This window comes from Leucoraja erinacea, chromosome 22, assembly GCF_028641065.1.
Source record: "Leucoraja erinacea ecotype New England chromosome 22, Leri_hhj_1, whole genome shotgun sequence".
NCBI classification, from domain to species: Eukaryota; Metazoa; Chordata; class Chondrichthyes; order Rajiformes; family Rajidae; genus Leucoraja; species Leucoraja erinaceus.
Window position 1 is genome coordinate 12,944,556 of NC_073398.1, and position 20,965 is coordinate 12,965,520.

General features: G+C 47.2%; 1 non-coding gene and 1 pseudogene across 1 annotated transcript; both read left to right on the forward strand.

The window, feature by feature from the left end:
* Nucleotides 1-9,328: 9,328 nt before the first annotated feature.
* On the forward strand, nt 9,329-9,495 carry LOC129708069 (U2 spliceosomal RNA; annotated as a pseudogene).
* Nucleotides 9,496-13,773: 4,278 nt separating this feature from the next.
* trnae-uuc (transfer RNA glutamic acid (anticodon UUC)) lies at nt 13,774-13,845 on the forward strand. The gene has a single exon. It is a non-coding gene; the product is annotated as a tRNA-Glu (tRNA).
* Nucleotides 13,846-20,965: the final 7,120 nt, after the last annotated feature.

Here is a 20,965-nt window from a genome sequence, read left to right on the forward strand (position 1 = left end):
AGCAATTCTAACAATTATGAAGCCACATCTAAAAGTGAAAACACAACTGACCACTAATCCAGAACTTCTACATTCATGTCAAAGTCCTGAAATTATGATCAGTTAAGTAAATTCAACAATACCAAACTCTTAGATTAAATCAAATTCAAAAGACAATATGGACCAAGTTTAAACTATAATTATCAAAAGATATTTATATACTTCCTTTCGGTGAGACTTCCTATACAACTCTCAAAATTGGAATCATTGTTACCATTGGATTGATCAAAAGATGCAGCATGGAATCAGACCCTTTGGCCCACCAAGTTCATGCTAACTATGGATCGCCCATTGACACTAGATCTACGATGATCAGCTGATCTACATCGGTGAGACCAAGCGTAGGCTTGGCGATCGTTTCGCAGCACACCTCCGCTCGGTCTGCATTAACCAATCTGATCTCCCTGTGGCTCAGCACTTCAACTCCCCCTCCCATTCCGAATACGACCTTTCTGTCCTGGGCCTCCATCACCAGAGTGACCAGATTCCGCTTGGGCAGTCTGCATCCCGGTGGACTGAACAATGACTTCTCCAATTCCCGGTAGCCCTTGCTGTCTCCTCCCCTTCTCAGCTCTCCCTCAGCTCTCTGGCTCCTCCTCTTCCTTTCTTCTTCCTGCCCCCCCCCCCCCCCCCCCCCCCCCCCCCCCCACCCTGCATCAGTCTGAAGGAGGGTTTCGGACCGACACTTTGCCTATTTCCTTCGCTCCATAGATGCTGCGGCACCCACTGAATTTCTCCAGCAATTTTGTCTACCTTCGATTTTCCAGCATCTGCAGTTCCTTCTTGGACACTATCATGCTATCCCACTTATGCATCAACTCCCAACACATGAGAGGCAATTTTGTTCTTTACAGAGGTCAATGAACCTACAAACCCATAGTTCTTTGGGATGTGGCAGGACACTGGAACACCTGGAGAAACCCATGTTGTCATAGGGAAAGAGTGCAAACGCCACACAGACAGCATCTTCTTCTTCTTCGTGCGTATGGTGTGCACAGCCTAAAGTTGTAGGACAACTTGTCCTGATCTTATTTGATTGTGCACGCCAGGTTGATTGCATTCGTCGAAACAGGGCGGACCACGTGACGGTTGCAATGTCCCACCCCAACAGACAGCATTGAACCCAGGTCTCTGGCACTATGAAGCAGTGGCTCTATTAGCTACGACACCTCTCTGTTCATTATTTTGTCTATTGTCCATTCTTGGCACCTATGCAACAGGCAATTGCTTAATCTTGTTCTTGCCATTGAACATAAGTAAACTAATACAATTTCCCAACAGTCTGTGCATTGCCCTATAGTTTGTGACACTTCAGTTTTCACCGGATATTTTTGTTTTTAAATGTGACATTGATATCTGCCACACCGCATTACCAAGAAGTGAGTTCCAAATTACACCACAATTTTTAAATTTGGGCTAATTTATGAAAAATGTTCTCCGGGATATTTTTGAATCTTATTTACTTCTCTTGAATAGGAGATTAAAGAGGCCACATGTTTTTTTAAATAATTTGCATGGAAACCAACAAGAATTAAACCATTTACTAAACTTTATCTGAACTTGAAATTATTAAATAAAGGTAGTGAAAAAATGGAGTCCTATAAACAAACATTCTTACAAAAATTCCCTGGTAATTATCAATTATGTTAAGTATCATTGTCACAGCATTTCACTGAAAGTGACGCAAGATGACAACAATCATGCCAAAGTGATCAGAATATTCAATTCCCCGCAACTGCCAAAATATGCCAACCATGTACATAAGTTTTGTCAGTAATCTTGAAAAACTGGATCTGAGGTTACTTTGTGGATTAAGGACTTTTGTAGCAAGGCACCTGCAGCTGCTTGGCAATCTAGGTCATGACGGCCATGGAGATTCTCACTGCGACCTCCGAGGGCGCCACACGATATGTAGCCACGCCAACAGTCTGTCTGCATGTCTATGTGTGGATCCTATTTTTCCCTTCAATTTGCATAATGATTATTCCATTGTTTCACGCCAAGAGCTCTGGCCTGAAGTTAAAGTCCACACCACATCCTGAACTGCACTACCCTCATGTCCTCCCTTCAAATGGTGAAGGTGTGTTGCATTAATGAAGCAAAGCATCGCAGGTGATCACCCTCAGGGTGCAGCCAACAGATGGTTCATTGGGCCCACACCTTGTATGAAGCAATTATATAAAGGTCTGAAATAATTGCTTAATATGTCAAATATCAGTGATCTTTTGTTTTAGTTTATTCGTCACCTACACATACGAGATGTGCAGTGAAATGAAAAGTGGCAATGTTCGCGGATTGTGCAAAAAAATAAACAAACAAACTACAAGAATGGAACAGAATTACATATTCACATATTACATATTTGTGGGAGGGAAGAAAAAGGAAAAAAACATCAATTTTAAAAAGACATCACACAACAATAGAATTGTACAGTAAAGTTAGTCCTTGGAGAGATAGGAGTTTATAGACCTAATGGCCTCTGGGAAGAAAACTCCTTCTCATCCTCTCCATTCTCACAGCATGGCAACGGAGGCGTTTGCCTGACCGTAGCAGCTGGTACAGCAAATTTGCAAAGAGCATCCCAAGAGCATTGTGCATTGGAAGCAAGACTCAACAGCAGCCAAGCAAGGTCTTGGTGCAACCAAACAACAGCAGCCAAGCAAGGTCTTGGTGCAACCAAACAATGAAACAAAAACAGTACTAAAGCTAAACTGATATTTTTAGCGTCTATACATTAATTTCTGTCACATCGATTTTTTATTCGGCATTAATGAACATTTACTTGAGATGAAAGCTTACAATAACTCATAGCGCCGGAGACCCAGGTTCAATCCTCACCCCTGACACTGTCTATGTTGTGCTTGCACGTTCTCCCTATGACCGCATGGGGTTTCTCCCACATCCTAAAGACACACAGGTTTGTAGGTTAATTGGCCTTTGTAAGTTGCCCCTGATGTGCAGAGAGTGGATGAGAAAGAGGGATAACATAGAATTGTGTGAACAGGTGATCGATGGTCAGCATGGACTCAGCGGGCTGAAGGGCCTCTTTCCATGCTGCTTACCTAAAAGAACTGAATGTAATGGCTGACACTGCAATCTAGGACACCCTCCCTAAATTGTGAACTAATACCCACATATAGCTACCCAATCTGCCAATGGTCTGGAGATGTTTGCCTTCAGGTAACTAACCAACTTATTCTTCCTGATTGCCATGTCCTCATAGTTGTTGGCCATTATCAGCTGCCATATGCCTCTTAATATGATTTACCTACAACTATCTTGCTTGTCAAGCCTCTAAACTTTCCGGCATTACGTACATAAGAATTCAGACGAGACAATGTTTTTAGTTTGTTTAACTCTCACATTTTGCTTTGTACAATTCCTATGAACCTACAATTATGAACATTTCACAACTCACTTTATAAAATGCATCAGTCAAGCAGCATAACCAGTTTTGCTGGACCCAACAAACCCCCTCCCTACTGCCACCAACTTTAATTGGCAGTGTCAAAGTTGTTACTTTAAATTTTATGACAACTAGATTACAGGGATTCAGAGAAGAAAATAAATGGCTAAACTTAAACAAATATTCACCAGTTCTTTCAACTTTTCCTTCATCTCACTGCCCCTCAGTTCCTCGTGGTAAATGGGAAATTAAGGCTGGCCATTTTTTTTTTATGTGTGAGTGCCACAAAACTGCCTTTAAGTATAGCATGTTCTTGGTGCCAGTTTGTCTATAAGAACTTAGCCTCTATACTCTTTGTCTGAAAGAGTCCTCAAATCTCCTCTAATTCATCAACCAATTAACTTAAAATGAGTCTCATTGTTATTTAGCTCCACCAAAGGAAAACAACCCATCCTGTTAACTAGTCCAGGACTCTCATTGTTTTATAAACATCAATTAAACCTCCACAGAGAGGCAACTTTGTTCATATCGCCTCGCCCGTGGCCTAACAGCAAGGATCGGTGCGGCCTTTCCCAGAGACGCGCACGGCGCTTCAGCGGCGGGCGCAGCGTGGACTCTTGGCGCGGTGCGGGCGAGTCCTCGCCAGGTGCTGCCGGAGGGGAGCGCTCCGACGCTGGCTGGCGGCAGCCTGAAGCCGCGGTCTGAGATTCCTTGGAGAGATAGGAGTTTATAGACCTAATGGCCTCTGGGAAGAAACTCCTTCTCATCCTCTCCATTCTCACAGCATGGCAACGGAGGCATTTGCCTGACCGTAGCAGCTGGTACAGTCCGTTGCTGGGGTGGAAGGGGTCTCCGATGATCCTGTTGGCTCTGGAGTTGCATCTTCTGATGTATAGTTCCTGCAGGGGGGCGAGTGTAGTTCCCATAGTGCGTTCGGCCAAACGCACTACTCTCTGTAGAGCCTTCTTGTCCTGGGCAGAGCAGTTCCCAAACCAAATCGTGATATTTCTGGACAAGATGCTTTCCACAGCTGCTGAGTAGAAGCACTGGAGGATCCTCAGAGAGACTCTGAATTTTCTCAATTGCCTGAGGTGGTAAAGGCGCTGCCTTGCCTTACTCGCGAGTGCTGCAGCATGTGATGTCCATGTCAAATCCTCAGAGATGTGGACTCCCAGGTATTTAAAACAGCTCACCATATCCACAGTATCCCCAATTATCTTCAATGGTGTGTACGTCCTCGGATGATGTGCCCTCCTAAAGTCCATGATCAGCTCCTTAGTTTTTTTGATATTCAAGAGAAGGCTGTTGTCCTGACACCAGAATGCCAGATCAGCCACCTCCTTCCGGTATGCCTTCTCATCGTTATCTGAGATCAGGCCCACCACCACAGTGTCATCAGCAAACTTAATTATAGAGTTGGATCTGAACCTAGCCACACAGTCATGTGGGTACAGGGAGTACAGTAGGGGGCTGAGGACGCAACACTGGGGGGGATCCTGTGCTCAGGGTGAGGGACTTCGATGTATTTCCCCCCGTCTTGACTACCTGGGGCCTGGCGGTGAGAAAGTCCAGGACCCAGGCACACAGGAGGGTGTTGAGCCCCAATTCCAGCAGCTTTTCGGCCAGTCTGGTGGGGTCATATAAATGCATACTGTATGTTGCAACTCATGAGAAATAAAAACTTGGATTGGTATAACACCCCAGGAAAAGCTAAAGATATCCTACATCCTTGGTCTCCTCCAATGTCAGAGTGAGGCTAAATGCAAATTGGAGATACAGCATTTCATATTTCACTTGGACAGCTTACAGCCAAGCGAAATATGAGATGCTCTCACTTCAGGTAGCCCCGGCATTCCCTCTCTCTCTACCCCTCCCCCACCCAAGTCGCACTAGCTTCACACCCTATAAACAGTTTACAATGGCCTGTTTGCTTTATCATCGTTAGTTTTGTGCATATCTTTCATTCAATGTTCTTTATCTCTCCACATCACCATTTATATCTCTCGTTTCCCTTATCCCTAACCAGTCTGAAGAAGGGTCTTGACTCGAAATGTCACCCATTCCTTCTCTCCAGAGATGCTGCCTGTCCCGCTGACTTACACCAGCCTTTTGTGTCTATCTTCGGTTTAAACAGTATCTGCAGTTCCTTCTTACACATTTTGATTGCCCTACTGCAAAATCTCCTTAAGGTATGTCTGCTTTGAAAAGGTTCTCCTCCTCTCTCCGATGAGAGTTCTGCAACATCCTCTCTCGCTGCTCCCCTTCTGTGATTCCCCATGCTCTCCGACCCTACGACTATGTTTTCACCCAGACTCGTTACTACAGCCGTGTGTGTTTTCTCGGTGCTTGCCTGCGCCTCCATCGTCTACCTAGTGGATTCCAACTCTGGTTCCAGACATCCCAGTTCGGACCAAACCCGGATTACAGGTACTGGCAGTATGGTTCTACCCTGACTACGATGCGCCAACACCAGCGAGCCCTTGCTCTGGCTCTTCCGCAACTCCGGGCCTCACTCACCCAGACCTGCAATGACCCCAACTTTATTTCATTCTACGCCAGATCCACTCCCTGAACAAACACTTCCTTGCCTACCTGGACTCTACCAAGGATCACAAGCTTGCCCCCCTCCAGACTGGTCCCCCCCACTGATACTCATCGACTTAATCGCCCGCAGGCCCAGGGCTCCACCGCTGGACGGCGTCACATGCCCGAATACTGCGAGGCTGAGTTTGCCACCAGGTGGAGCAGCTCCAACTTCCACCGCCTTCCCTGTCAAACCCAGGCCCAGACCACCGAAACTGTGGTGGCCGCCGACTCTCACCACCTCCCTAGGACCACCGCGGTTGTCGTCGACTCTCACCACCTACCCCAGGCCACCGCTGATGCCAAAGCCGACCTTCACTGTCTCCCCGGGGCCACCAATGCTGCTGCCACCACCCCACCCCACACGAACCTCCACCTGTGACTCCGCTGGCCCTCACCTCTCCACCGCACACTGGCAGAATGGAGCCATCGTTTCACCCGAGTTCCAAGCTCAGCACTAGGCCCACAGCCTCCACGATGCAGACTGCGACAGTGTGTGGTCTGATTATGCTGGGACCTACTGTTCTCCTCCTCCTACAGGGAACCTCAGTAGTGATGGGTCTCCCCCTTCCCCCTCTTTTAACCAGGTTACCCCGACCACATCCCACCCATACAAATGTCCTCATACCCCCCTCCTCTCTGAACACCCACCATCCCCTCACCAGACCTCATCTCGGCCTCTGCCCACTCCCTGGCCCTCCTCTGACCCCAACTCCCACCGTTGTCATGTCTTCACCATCCCCTCTGACCTCCTTTCTCATACAGAACGGTCTGTCCTCATCTTTGTTCGCCGCCGTCCCCACCTCACCGGGTTTCGGGTCTGCCACGACGTAGAGCTCTTCTTCCGTCGCCTCCACTTCTGTGCATTTTTTTTATGGGAAGTGAGTCCTCACCACCCAGTGATGACCCTTTCTCCCATCTCCACCAGTCCACCCCTTCTTGGACCCCAGAACAGCCTTCTATCCTCTCTAGACCACTTTATTTCTAACTGCCGGCGTGACATCAACCGTCTCAACTTTTCCACTCCCCTTACCTACTCTAACCTCACCTCTCTGAACGTACAGCCCTCCGTACACTCTGCAGCAACCCTGACATTATAATCATACCCGCCGACAAGTGAGGTGCCATCTTACGCGCTGACCTCCGCTTGGCTTCAGCCTGGTAACAACTCTCAGACACCTCCTCCTACTTATCCTTGGACAATGACCCCACAGATAAACACCAGGCCTTAATCTCAAACACCATTACTGATTTCATCACTTCTTGCTGTCTGCCTTCCACAGCCTCCAGCCTTATCGTTTCCCAGCCCCACACAGCCCGGTTTTGCCTTCTCCCCATAATCCACAAACACAACTGCCCTAGCAGACCCATTGTTTCTGCCTGCTCCTGTCCCAATGAAATGATTTCCACATACCTTGACTCCAACCTATCCCCCCCGGTCCAATCTCTCCCGACCCATGTCCAAGAAACCTCACAATCCTTTCATCTCTTTAATGATATCCACTTTCCGAGCCCCCAAAGTCCATCCTTACTAAACGTTCAGTCACTCTACACCTCCATCCCCCACCAGGAAAACCTTGAAGCCCTCCGTTTCTCTACTCCGCTTAGCAGAGCTGGTACTCATCCTTTGACTGTTCCCACTTCCTCCAAGTGCAAGGCGTAGCTATGGGCACCCACATGGGCCCCAGCTATGCCTGCCTCTTTGTAGGGTATGTTGAACAATCCCTGTTCCAGGCGCACACTGGCCCTATCCCCAAACTCTATCTCCGTGGCATTGATGGCTGCATCGGTGCTACATCCTACACCCATGCAGAACTCATGGACATCATCAACTTCACCACCAATTATCATCCTACACTGCCGGTGTAGGGTACTTAGAAAGGATACTTAGAGATTTTACTTCGGAGTCACGTGAGTGACTTCGTGAAGAACCCCGCTTCCACGCATGCGTGTCATATCGCTGCACGCATTGCAACGAGTCACACAGAGGGGAACGGCGTTCCCCAAGCGGGAGAATTTGAAAGTCGGGAACAGCAGGTAAGAGACTCTGCGTTCCTTTTTTCTACTTACCTTTTAGGTGGCTGCGGAAAGCTGGCGGGGGAGTCCCGTGGAGTGCGAGCAGCCGGCAGCAGCAACGGCACGAGTTTCCCTGGAGGGGAACAACCTGTGCCCGACTTTGCTCCCGCACCGGCAAAATTCACTTCTCGGCCGGGCGGGAAGCAAGGAAAGAGGTCCCGTATGCCAGTCTCAAGCGAGACTGGCTTGGAGCAGTCGCTAGCGGCCAGCGCGGAGGCAGCAGGACAGAGAGCAGGGACCAGCGCTGTAAGTACCTGGGGTACACAGGAGGGCTGGAAACGCTCAGCGAGTGCAGCGGCACTAATGGAGCTAGGAACTGGACGTCCGGGCCGAAAACCTTCTTCAAAAGGTAAGCACCGGGGTTGGTCCAAGGGGTCCCTAGGTACAGCCGGGTTTTACCGGCTGCGGAACTGCCGCGAAGGACCAGGGCCGTGAACTCCGGGGTCGGTCCGAGCGGCTCAAATCCAACACACAGGGAACGACGTGGGAGCACTCCGGAGCCGACACAGCCCCAAAGACCGACGCTACATGGGCCTGGGGCTGTGGAACAGGTAGGAGAATTCCTTACCTTCCTTATTCTTTCCAGGAAGGCTGACGAGCTGCCGTTTCTACAGCAGCAGTCAGCCAGCAACGGAAGTCGGCACCACTGTCTCCCAGAACGGGAGCGGGTGCCAACTTCACCCCATACGGGGTGAAGGGAAAAACAGAGCCAACAACCCACAAAACAGTGGGTTGTATTAGGGCTCTGGCACTTTTAAAATTAACGGAGAAGGACCAGCCCCTTAAACACCGGGGTCGGTCCGAGCGGTTCAAACCCGACACGCAGGGAACAACGTAGAATGAAAAGTCGGGAACAGCAGGTAGGAAACTCTGCGTTTCCTTCCACTTACCTTTAGGTGCAGACATGGACTGGGTCCATGTAAGGTGCTGGCAGCGGCAGGAGCACTGGCAGCGGCAGGAGCACTGGCAGCAGCAGGAGCAGCAGGAGCGGCAGCGGCAGCCGGCAGCGGTAGGAGCAACATGGGCACATCGATTCCCGGAGGGGGAAAACATCTGTGCCCAACTTCGCTCCAGCACGGTGAGAAAATTCATTTCTCAGCAGCAGCAGTAACGGCCAGCGCCGAGGCCAAGGACTTTGCAGTGCAGTTGACTGGCTGCAATCTACCACTAGGGACCAGTAATGTGAGTACCAGGGTCGGTCCCAGCGGGGTTTTAGTTACAGTAATCGCTTCTCGGCCTTTTGGCTAAGATCAAGTGTAGTATCTGTTCTTATCAGTTTAATATCTGATACGTCCCTTATCTAGGGACCATATATTAAATAAAAACTATAGTAGCTGTTATTATCAGTTTAATGTCTTATATGTCCCTTATCTAAGGACCATATAAGTAAGAGTGCCCAGAATTGAGGGCATTAGAGTGGGGTTGACCGGCTGCAACGACCAGAAGGGACCAGTACCGTCAGTACGGGGGTCGGTCCCAGGGGTCTAAGATAAAGGAGCAGCCAGGAGCGCTGAGAGCGTTGAAGCCGGGTTAAAGAAATAGATAGAAGCAGCTGTGCCAGTTATCCCCCTCACCGGCCATATCCACTCCACGGAAGGAAGGACAAAGCTGGAGAAGGAGGACCGTGGAACAACGGGCAGCCAGCAGCAGCCAGCGGCACTTGGATCATCCATAGTGGGATCAGCTGTGCCCGATGTCGGCCCCGCACCGGCCAGATCCAGGCGGCCGAGCGGTAAGGCTAGACACAAATCAAGCAAGGTAGTGGACTCAGGGGGTCCGACTTTGCATAAAACCGCCGGCAACCAGCGCCCGAGAGGGCTGGAGCGGGAAGAAGCGGTGTATGGAGCCTTGCTCCAACGTGATAAACCCACAGCAGTACCTCTTTGAGGGCTGCACAATGCTTCTACCCCATCAGAGGGGAGCACTGTGGGTCAGTTCTGGGTTGACTTGCAAGAGGGGTCCGCAGAACAAAAGACAAGTGGGCAGCAGTTAAGCCCCACATGGGTACCCCGTGCGGGACCCTAGAGATCTCTAACTCTAAAAAAGAGTAGGCAGGACCCTGATGGGCCAGAGCCTGGTAATACAGCATCCCATGATCCTAACACAGCAGGGACTCTGCTGGACATGGTGGCTGATTACTTTAACCAAGTCAAACATGGGTAGACTTGGATCCAGGATGGCAATAGTATTACTATATGTCTGGCCACAAACGCCAACAAGGAAAATTTACAGACACTGGCCAGACATCTGCCACCTGGCAACGGTGAGGCATTACAGGTGCCCAGTGTAAACCAATGCATTTGGCAGCAGATGGGGACGAACATCAGGAACCAGGACCTCAAGATCCACAGAACCTTAAAGGGATTGACGGAAGGCATCATAGCATACACCCGCACCCTGGACTAAACGTAGGTAACCAAAAGACCATCAAGACGCACCAGCTCTGTTTAGTAATATGCAATATGACCTGAACTACACGTGGAAGGCGGCCATTCAGCCAGCACTGGGACCCCAAAATATGCTACCATTTGCAAATAAAGAACCGTGTGTGGACAAAGCCAAGACACTGGGGCTCATCAAGGCCAGCGCAAGGGCCTATTTTGGAGCATGATACCAGCCACAGGCAAGGCCATACAAATGTGGCTCATACCAGTGGCAGTGCCAGAAATCAATATTACCCTGGAAGATGCGGAAGACTCAACCTCCCACATAACTCCGAACAAGAGATATCAAACCAGAACCTCCTTTTCAAAAAACCAAGGAAATAACACAACCACCGGTAACCATGGAGGTAGGTGGGTGGGGTTTTTCTTCTGTTAAAATAGGGACCTACGATGGTAGGGGAGGTTGCAACACTACAGTTATGTATGGTATATAATCACTACAGATTCTTATAATCTCAGCAGTATTCAGGGTTATCTGATAGGATTTACTCATCCCAATAACCACAGTACAACATACACCAGAAGGGCATTTTGTCCTTACCTAAACCAAACAATTCTAAAACTAGCTTCGCATTGTTATGTAAACAAAGCCATAGGGTGATGTATTTCCCCCGTTCGGCCCCATCAATGGGGTACTAGGGAAAATTCAACTACACTCGGCATCTGGAATTCTCAGAGTACCCGACTGACCTTCAAAATCATGGTATTTGGTCATACAGGGGATGGTGTTCCCTAATGAACCATGTTCCCTAATGAACATTGAAAAAAAAAAAAAAAAAAAAAAAAAAAAAATTATGGATTTATCCAGTGACTGGAGGCAGTCATCCATGCCATAAGACTATGGATTTATTGATTTGTAGAGTCTAAAAGACCCACTACACGGCTTTCGGCTGTCAGACAGGACGATGAATCTCATCTCATCTGCACTAAGACTGTCAACACGGAAGCAGTACCTTGGACACATCAAGAAATGGGGCATATACTGCTTGGACAACAACCTCGACCAAAGGCCAAGAACTTTCTGGCCGTATTGGAATTTTAACAAGCCTCCATTATGATCATCGATGGAGCTACAGTGCCATCAATAGTGCCACAAGTGCACTCTCCAATTACCTATCACAAGGAACGGAGCGGCACGAGGTGGGAACGCGCCCCTGGTAAGAAAACCAGGTACTCCGAAATCTGGGACGTGGGTGTCGTTTCTCAATATGCTGAGGAGCTTGTAGCTCATAACAGCGTTGTCACTTCAGTAACAGACCAGGAAGATGGTTATGCTCATGGTGTTATTTACCGCACAACAAGTCCAGCCATTAAGCAAACTGCGCCTGGACTCCCTGATCATCTCACCGAGAAACTGGTGTTGTCATACAGGATTTAATAAAAGAAAACAGATCGGTTTCCTTGGGTCAAGTGTTTGAATTTATGGTACACCCATATGGCAAACGACTGTGTATAGCAAGACACATCTAACAATACATAGAATATACTAAGAACATTCGAGGTCAGGAAATGGAGTTGTTTATCTCTTACAAGAAACCGCATGAAAGGGTTACGACTCAAACTATATTAAGGTGGCTCAAATAGGTCCTAAAAATGACACTAATGTTTTAACTCTCATTCCACCAGGGCTGCAGCAACATCCGCAGCAAAAATTGTACAGGTACCCACAGACCAAATCCTCAGAATGACAGGATGGTCATTCAAAAAGGGTTTTCCACAGGTTTTATAATAAACCAGTTATTTTTTGGAGCCATCATTTGTATTAAGAAAACATTTTATGTCCAACAAAATAATTGCCCGAAAGGTTACAGGGCTATGATTCTCAAATCTTAAAAAATGTTATATAATTTTTTCATTATACCACACAACTCTTTATATAATTGTGTTTTAAAATTACTAATGATGCTCTCTCCCAATACCCAAGGCAGTTGTGAAGCATGGACTCGTTCCACGGCATGAGGTCACAGAGCTTTGAAATCTTCACGAAGTCACTCACGTGACTCCGAAGTAAAATAGTAAGATTAAACGAGAACTTACCAGTTTGAAGTTTGATCTGTATTTTATGAGGAGTTACGATGAGGGATTTCGTGCCCTCCGCTCCCACCCTCTTATGATCATATCAAAAACTGGTATCTCTTTGATAATCTTACTATGTTAGATCATTATAGGTTCCTGTGACCTCACACCGCTGCTTTGAAGAATGACACGCATGCGTGGAAGCGGGGTTCTTCACGAAATCCCTCATCGTAACTCCTCATAAAATACAGATCAAACTTCAAACTGGTAAGTTCTCGTTTAATCTTACTATTATATATATAAGCATCTGGATAAACAGGGTCTGATTAGGAACAGTCAACGTGGATTTGTGCATGGAAGGTCATGTTAGACTAATTATCTTGAATTTTTTGAAGAGGTTACTCGGGAAATTGATGAGGGTAAAGCAGTGGATGTTGTATATATGGACTTCAGTAAGGCCTTTGACAAGGTTCCTCACGGAAGGTTGGTTAAGAAGGTTCAATGGTTGGGTATTAATGGTGGAGTAGCAAGATGGATTCAACAGTGGCTGAATGGGAGATGCCAGAGAGTAACGGTGGATGGTTGTTTGTCAGGTTGGAGGCCAGTGACTAGTGGGGTGCCACAGGGATCTGTGTTGGGTCCACTGTTGTTTGTCATGTACATCAATGATCTGGATGATGGTGTGGTAAATTGGATTAGTAAGTATGCAGATGATCCTAAGATAGGTGGGGTTGTGGATAATGAAGTAGATTTTCAAAGTCGACAGAGAGATTTATGTCGGTTGGAAGAGTGGGCTGAAAGATGGCAGATGGAGTTTAATGCTGATAAGTGTGAGGTGCTACATCTTGGCAGGACAAATCAAAATAGAACGTACATGGTAAATGGTAGGGAATTGAAGAATGCAGGTGAACAGAGGGATCTGGGAATAACTGTGCACAGTTCCCTGAAAGTGGAATCTCATGTAGATAGGGTGATAAAGAAAGTTTTTGGTGTGCTGGCCATTATAAATCAGAGCATTGAGTATAGAAGTTGGGATGTAATGTTAAAATTGTACAAGGCATTGGTGAGGCCAATTCTGGAGTATGGTGTACAATTTTGGTCGCCTAATTATAGGAAGGATGTCAACAAAATAGAGAGAGTACAGAGGAGATTTATGAGAATGTTGCCTGGGTTTCAGCAACTAAGTTACAGAGAAAGGTTGAATCAATCTCCCATATGGTCTAGCGGTTAGGATTCCTGGTTTTCACCCAGGTGGCCCGGGTTCGACTCCCGGTGTGGGAATTGAAACTTTATTTTTTCACACAGAGAGTGGTGAATCTCTGGAATTCTCTGCCACAGAGAGTAGTTGAGGCCAGTTCATTGGCTATATTTAAGAGGGAGTTAGATGTGGCCCTTGTGGCTAAGGGGATCAGGGGGTATGGAGAGAAGGCAGGTACGGGATACTGAGTTGGATGATCAGCCATGATCATATTGAATGGCGGTGCAGGCTCGAAGGGCCGAATGGCCTACTCCTGCACCTAATTTCTATGTTTCTATGTTTCTAAGTTAGGGCTTTATTCTTTGGAGCGCAGAAGGTTAAGGGGGGACTTGATAGAGGTCTTTAAAATGATGAGAGGGATAGACAGAGTTGATGTGGATAAGCTTTTCCCACTGAGAGTAGGGAAGATTCAAACAAGGGGACATGACTTGAGAATTAAGGGACAGAAGTTTAGGGGTAACATGAGGGGGAACTTCTTTACTCAGAGAGTGGGGGCTGTGTGGAATGAGCTTCTAGTGAAGGTGGTGGAGGCAGGTTCGTTTTTATCATTTAAAAATAAATTGGATAGTTATATGGACGGGAAAGGAATGGAGGGTTATGGTCTGAGCGCAGGTATATGGGACTAGGGGAGAATACGTGTTCGGCACGGACTAGAAGGGTCGAGATGGCCTGTTTCCGTGCTGTAATTGTTATATGGTTATATGGTTATATGGTTACTCAAATTTACCTGAACCATCTCCGATACCTCCCTCTCCTTTCTTGATCTCACAGTCTCCATCACAGGAAATAGACTAATGACTATTACAATCTATTACAATCCCACTGACTCCCACAACTATCTCAACTACACTTCTTCCCACCCTGCTTCCTGTAAAGACTCTATCCCCTACTCCCAATTCCTCCATCTATGCTGCATCTGCGCCCAAGATGAGGTGCTCCAAACTAGGACATCCGAGATGTCCTAATTCTTTAGGGAACAAGGGTTTCGCATGCCCATCATAGATGAGACTCGCACTCATGTCTCCTCACTACCCCACAGCTCCCTCTAGTCGCAACGGAGGCAGAGTCCCCCTAATCCTTACCTACCACCCATCAGCCATCGCATACAACACAAAATCCTTTGAAATTTCCGCCACGTCCAACGGGATCCCACCACTAGCTACATTTTCGTACCTCCACCTGTTTCCACCTTCTGCAAAGACCATTCCCTCCGCAACACCCTGGTTAACTCATCCCCACCCAAATCACCCCATCCCCTGCAACCGCAGAAGATGCAACACCTGGCGCTCTACCTCCTCCCTCGACTCTGTCCAGGGACCCGACAGTTCTTTCAGGTTAGGGAGAGGTTCACTTGCACCTCCTCCAACCTCATCTACTGTATCCGTTGTTCATAGAAACATAGAAAATAGGAGCAGGAGTAGGCCATTCGGCCCTTCGATCCTGCACCGCCATTCAATATGATCATGACTGATCATCCAACTGAGTATCCTGTACCTGCCTTCTCTCCATACCCCCTGATACATTTAGCCACAAGGGCCACATCTAACTCCCTCTTAAATATAGCCAATTAACTGGCCTCAACTACCTTCTGTGGCAGAGAATTCCAGAGATTCACCACTCTCCGTGTGAAAAAATGTTTTTCTCATCTCGGTCCTAAAAGATTTCCCCCTTATCCTTAAACTGTGACCCCTTGTTCTGGACTTCCCCAACATCGGGAACAATCTTCCTGCATCTAGCCTGTTCAAACCCTTAAGAATTTTGTAAGTTTCTATTAGATCCCCCCTCAATCTTCTAAATTCTGGCGAGTACCTGCCGAGTCTATCCAGTCTTTCATCATATGAAAGTCTTGACATCCCAGGAATTAGTCTGGTGAACCTTCACTGTATTCTCTCTAGGGCAAGAATGTTTTTCCTCAGATTAGGAGACCAAACTGTACGCAATACTCCAGGTATGGTCTCACCAAGACCCTGTACAACTGCAGTAGAACCTCCCTGCTCCTATACTCAAATCCTTTTTGCTATGATGTGGACTCTTATACATTGTCTAGAACAAATGCAGACTGGGCAATCGTTTTGCGAAACACTCAGCCCGCCTGAATCTACGGGATCTCCCGGTTGCTGAACACCTTAATTCTCCTTCCCATTCCTACGCAGTCCCTTCTATCCTAGGTCTCCTCCAGTGTCAGTGAGGCTAAACGCAAATTGGAGGACGAGCATCTCATATTTCGCTTGGGCAACTTACAGCTCACTTCAGGTAAGCTAGGCGTCCGGTGTCAAGACGCTGCGTATGGCGTTGAGACGCTGCGTACAGCGTCGAGATGGTGCGTACGCCCGTCGAGGCGCTGCGTGAGGCCTCAATGCGGCTGCGGGCCGACAGGCCGTTGCTGCGCTAAATTTTTGGAGAGTGTCAGTTTTTCGGAGCCCCGCATGATGTCGGGACCAGGCCCGCACAACTCCATAAGGCTCCGGCGATCGATGTGGGACCGGCCACGAGAGGCCGTACGGCTCAAGCGACCATGTTAGGTCGCGCTAGCTGCATGCAGTCGCATGCTGGTGGGACAGGCCCTTTAGTCCCTGGTGAGATCAGAGTTTACATTCCTGATGTAAACTCCGCCTCATCCTCTCAGTTTTTGCAGCGTGACAGCGGCGGCGTTTGCCTGACTGTAGCAGCTGGAACAGTCCATTGCTGAGGTGGTAGCGGTCCTTCATAATCTTGATGGCTCTGGATCTACACCTCCAGGTGTAAAGGTCCTGCAGGGGGGTGTCCTGTCCTGTGCAGCGTTGTTTCCAAACCATATCGAGATGTTTCCGGACAGGATGCTTTCTACAGCACCAGAGTAGAAGGATTGATGGATCCTCAGAGAGACTCTGAATTTCCTCAGATGCTTGTGGTGGTAAAGGCGCTGCCTTGCCTTTCTCACCCGTGCGGCAGTGTGTGTTGTCCATGTCAGATCCTCGGACAATCAATTCTCTTAAATCAGGCCTGTGAGGCAAGAAGACTCATGACCACAGGTTTGTAGTTTAATTGTCATTTGTAAATTGCACTTAATTTTTAGGGAATGAGATAACATAGAACTAATGGCCAAGCAAATGGGTCAGCATGGGCTCAGTGAGCTGAAGGACCTTTTTTCACACTGTATCTCTGAACTGAATCCTTCAGTGAAACAACTACTTTTCGGTGTGTAAAAACAAGACTGACCAGAAAACGTAGCGACAGATTGAAGGACAGTGAGGAATGGGTAGCAAATTAGCTAAATCTCAAGGGATATACATACTAAACGTCCTAGCGCTTTCAAATTATCCTGCACTCTGTATAGTCTGTCTGACTGCTCCTTTCCTCCCTGTTCTGCTGCCTTAGTAGTCAATAAGCAATCTAAATTATTACTCTTCTGTTTGTTGACCTATGCCCTCATTTTCAAATACATTTCCATCCATTTATAACTAATTATTCCACCTTCAATAATATCTCTAGCGAACCCACTTTTCTCTGTAGTATTCTTGTGCTTCAACCAACCTTCACCTAGAATCACAAGCTTTGCTATGACACCAGTGCTTTCTCATTGCCCAGATGTAGGGCAGCAAGCCACAATGTGTCAATCTGCATATGACCCAACACCTGGCATTATTGTGAAGTGCAATGAGGATAGTGATAGTAGGAACAGGATTTAAACTGGTGGGTGGAACAGGCAAATACGTGGCTATTGAGGTTTAACACAAAGAAATGTACGGTGACTCATTTTGGAAGGAAGAATAAGGGCAGACTAAATGGAATAAAGGATATAATCTTTCCTGACGTCCTCTGAGTGAGGGCTACATGTATATATGTATGTAGTCTGTTTTGTTGTGCTATTCTTATAACAAATGTAAAGCACTTTGGCCAACGAGCGTTGTTTTTTAAATGTGCTATATAAATAAATGTGACTTGACTTGATATAATTCTAAAAAAGATGTAGGAGCAGAGGGATCTGGGGCTATGGGTGCACAAGACATTGAAGGCAGGTGTAGAATGCGAAGCCGTCTGGAGTTGTGCGAGGCTGGTCCTGGCATCATACTCATCAATCAGCTGGGCAGGAGGCAAGCAGACTGAAATTGGACATTGCACGGCGTCGGGCGGTTACGTCATTGGGCAACGGCACGGCGGGCGGTGATGTCATCGCGCAACGCCATGCGCGAGGCGTACGGCATAAAGGCGCTGCGTATGGCGTTGAGACACTGCGTACAGCGTAGAGACGGTGCGGACTCAATGCGGCTGCGGGCCGACAGGCTGTTGCCGCGCAAAATGTTGGACAGTGTCAGTTTTTTGGAGCCCCGCGCGATGTGGGGACCAGCCCCGCACAAGTCCATACAGCTCTGGCGATCAAAGTGGGACCGACCCCGCGAGGCCGTACGGCTCAAGCGACCATGTTAAGTCGCGCTAGCCGCATGCAGTCGCATGCTGGTGGGACAGACCCTTTAGTCCCGGGTGAGATCAGAGTTTACAGTCCTGCTGGCCTGTGGGAAGAAACTCCGCATCATTCTCTCTGTTTTTGCAGCGTGACAGCGGAGGCGTTTGCATGACTGTAGCAGCTGGAACAGTCCGTTGCTGGGGTGGTAGGGGTCCTTCATAATCTTGCTGGCTCTGGATCTGCAACTCCCGGTGTACAGGTCCTGCAGGCGGGTGAATGTAGTTCCCATGGTGCGTTCCGCTGAACACATTACTTTCTGCAGAGCCTTCCTGTCCTGCGCAGAGCTGTTTCCAAACCAGATTGAGATGTTTCTGGACAGGATGCTTTCTACAGCACCAGAGTAGAAGGATTGATGGATCCTCAGAGAGACTCTGAATTTCCTCAGCTGCCTGTGGTGATAAAGGCGCTGCCTTGCCTTTCTCGCCCGTGCGGCAGTGTGTGTTGTCCATGTCAGATCCACGGTGATGTGGGCTCCCAGGTATTTAAAGCTAACTCTCAGGTATTTAAACAACTCAACTGCTCTGCCCATGAGAGTTCTTTTGACAACCAATTCTCTTAAATCAGGCCTGTGAGGGAAGAAGACTCGTGGCCACAGGTTTGTAGTTTAATTGTCATTTGTAAATTGCACGTAATCTGTAGGGAATGAGATAACATAGAACTAATGGCCAAGCAAATGGGTCAGCATGGGCTCAGTGAGCTGAAGGACCTTTTTTCACACTGTATCTATGAACTGAATCCTTCAGTGAAATAACTACTTTTCGATGTGTAAAAACAAGCCTGACCAGAAAACGTAGCGACAGATTGAAGGACAGTGAGGAATGGGTAGCTAATTAGCTAAAGCTCAAAGGAATATACATAATAAACGTCCTAGCGCTTTCAAATTATCCTGCACTCTGTATAGTCTGTCTGACTGCTCCTTTCCTCCCTGTTCTGCTGCCTTAGTAGTCAATAAGCAATTTAAATTATTATTCTTCTGTTTGTTGGCCTATGCCCTCATTTTCAAATACATTTCCATCCATGTATAACTAATTATTCCACCTTCAATAATGTCTCTAGCTAACCTACTTTTCTCTGTAATATTCTTGTGCTTCATCCAACCTTCACCTAGAATCACAAGCTTTGCTATGACACCAGTGCTTTCTCAATGCCTAAATGTAGGGCAGCAAGCCACAATGTGTCAATCTGCATATGACCCAACACCTGGCAGTATTGTGAAGTGCAATGAGGATAGTGGTAGTAGGAACTGGATTTAAACTGGTGGGTGGAACAGGCAAATGCATGCCCATTGAGGTTTAACACAAAGAAATGTACGGTGACTCATTTTGGAAGGAAGAATATGGACAGACTAAATGGAATAAAGGATATAATTCTAAAAACAGATGTAGGAGCAGAGGGATCTGGAGATATGGGTGCACAATACATTGAAGGTGGCAGGTGTAGAAAGTGATTAATAAGACATACACAATTCGGGGCTTTATTAATAGAGGCACACGGTTATAAAAAGTGTGGTCATGCAAAACAAAATTGTATTAAATACTGATCCATCTTCAATTAGGGTATTGTATTCAGTTCTGGTCTCATTATTATAAGAAGGATTTGAAGGTAGCAGAGAGAGGTCAGAAATGATTTAGGAGAATCATTCCTGAGGACCACAATTATAGAGATTGATGATAAAGACTGTTTTCTTTGGAGAAAGCAAGTCCGTGGAGAGATGTAAGGAGTTTGGAAGTGTGTATAGGAAGTTGCTGTTCCATTAAAGAATAGTTTGAGGACTTGATAATCACAGATATGAAATAAAGGGGAAGAGAGATAACGGTGACATGAGCAAATGCGCTGTCCCAAAAAGGCACGCTGCATCGTCAAGGTCCCACACTACTCCTGCCATCGGTAAGGAAGTTTCAGAGTGTGAAAACTGCAACATCCAGGTTCAGGAACAGCTTCTTCCCAACAACTATCAGGTTATTTAACACTACGAACTCCAAGTAAATTCTGAACTACAAACTCCTGGTCTGCACTAGCAACTTTTGGCTTTGTTGTGTTCAAGAAGGAACTGCAGATGCTGGAAAATCGAGGTTAGACAAAAATGCTGGAGAAACTCAGCGGGTGCGGCAGCATCTATGGAGCGAAGGAAATAGGCAATGTTTCGGGCTAAACCCCTTCTTCAGACTTTGCACAACAATGGGTTTTTTAGGTGTTGAACTGTTTTTTTTTGTTTGTTTATGATGTTATCTATTGGGATCTGTTCACAAACCTATTGTGCTGCTGCTGCAAGTAAAGGGCCTGTCCCACTTGGGTGTCATTTATGCAACATAATTTACGCGTCATGACGCAAGATGCGAGCATGTGGCTCACAAACATTTCTGTAATCAGACCACCGATGATCCGGTATATAGGCTGGGCCGGATTTAGATGAAGAGAGGCCCTAAGCTGTTCCACTTGTGAGCCCACCCCCCCAATCCCCCACCCCCACGACTAAAGGAAGATGGTCCACCAGATTGACACCGATTTGCAGCCGATCGTGGCCAATGAGATAAGGGGCTGGAAAGCTGTGCTTTATTTATTTATTTATTTATTGCCAGTGCTAGTGTTGAGTTATTGGCTTAAAACACTATTATTCTGAAATGGAGGGCAAGGAAAATTACTGATGGGTTGTTTAGAGACTACAGAGCGTTGTGACAGCATATGTAAGAATGGCCTAT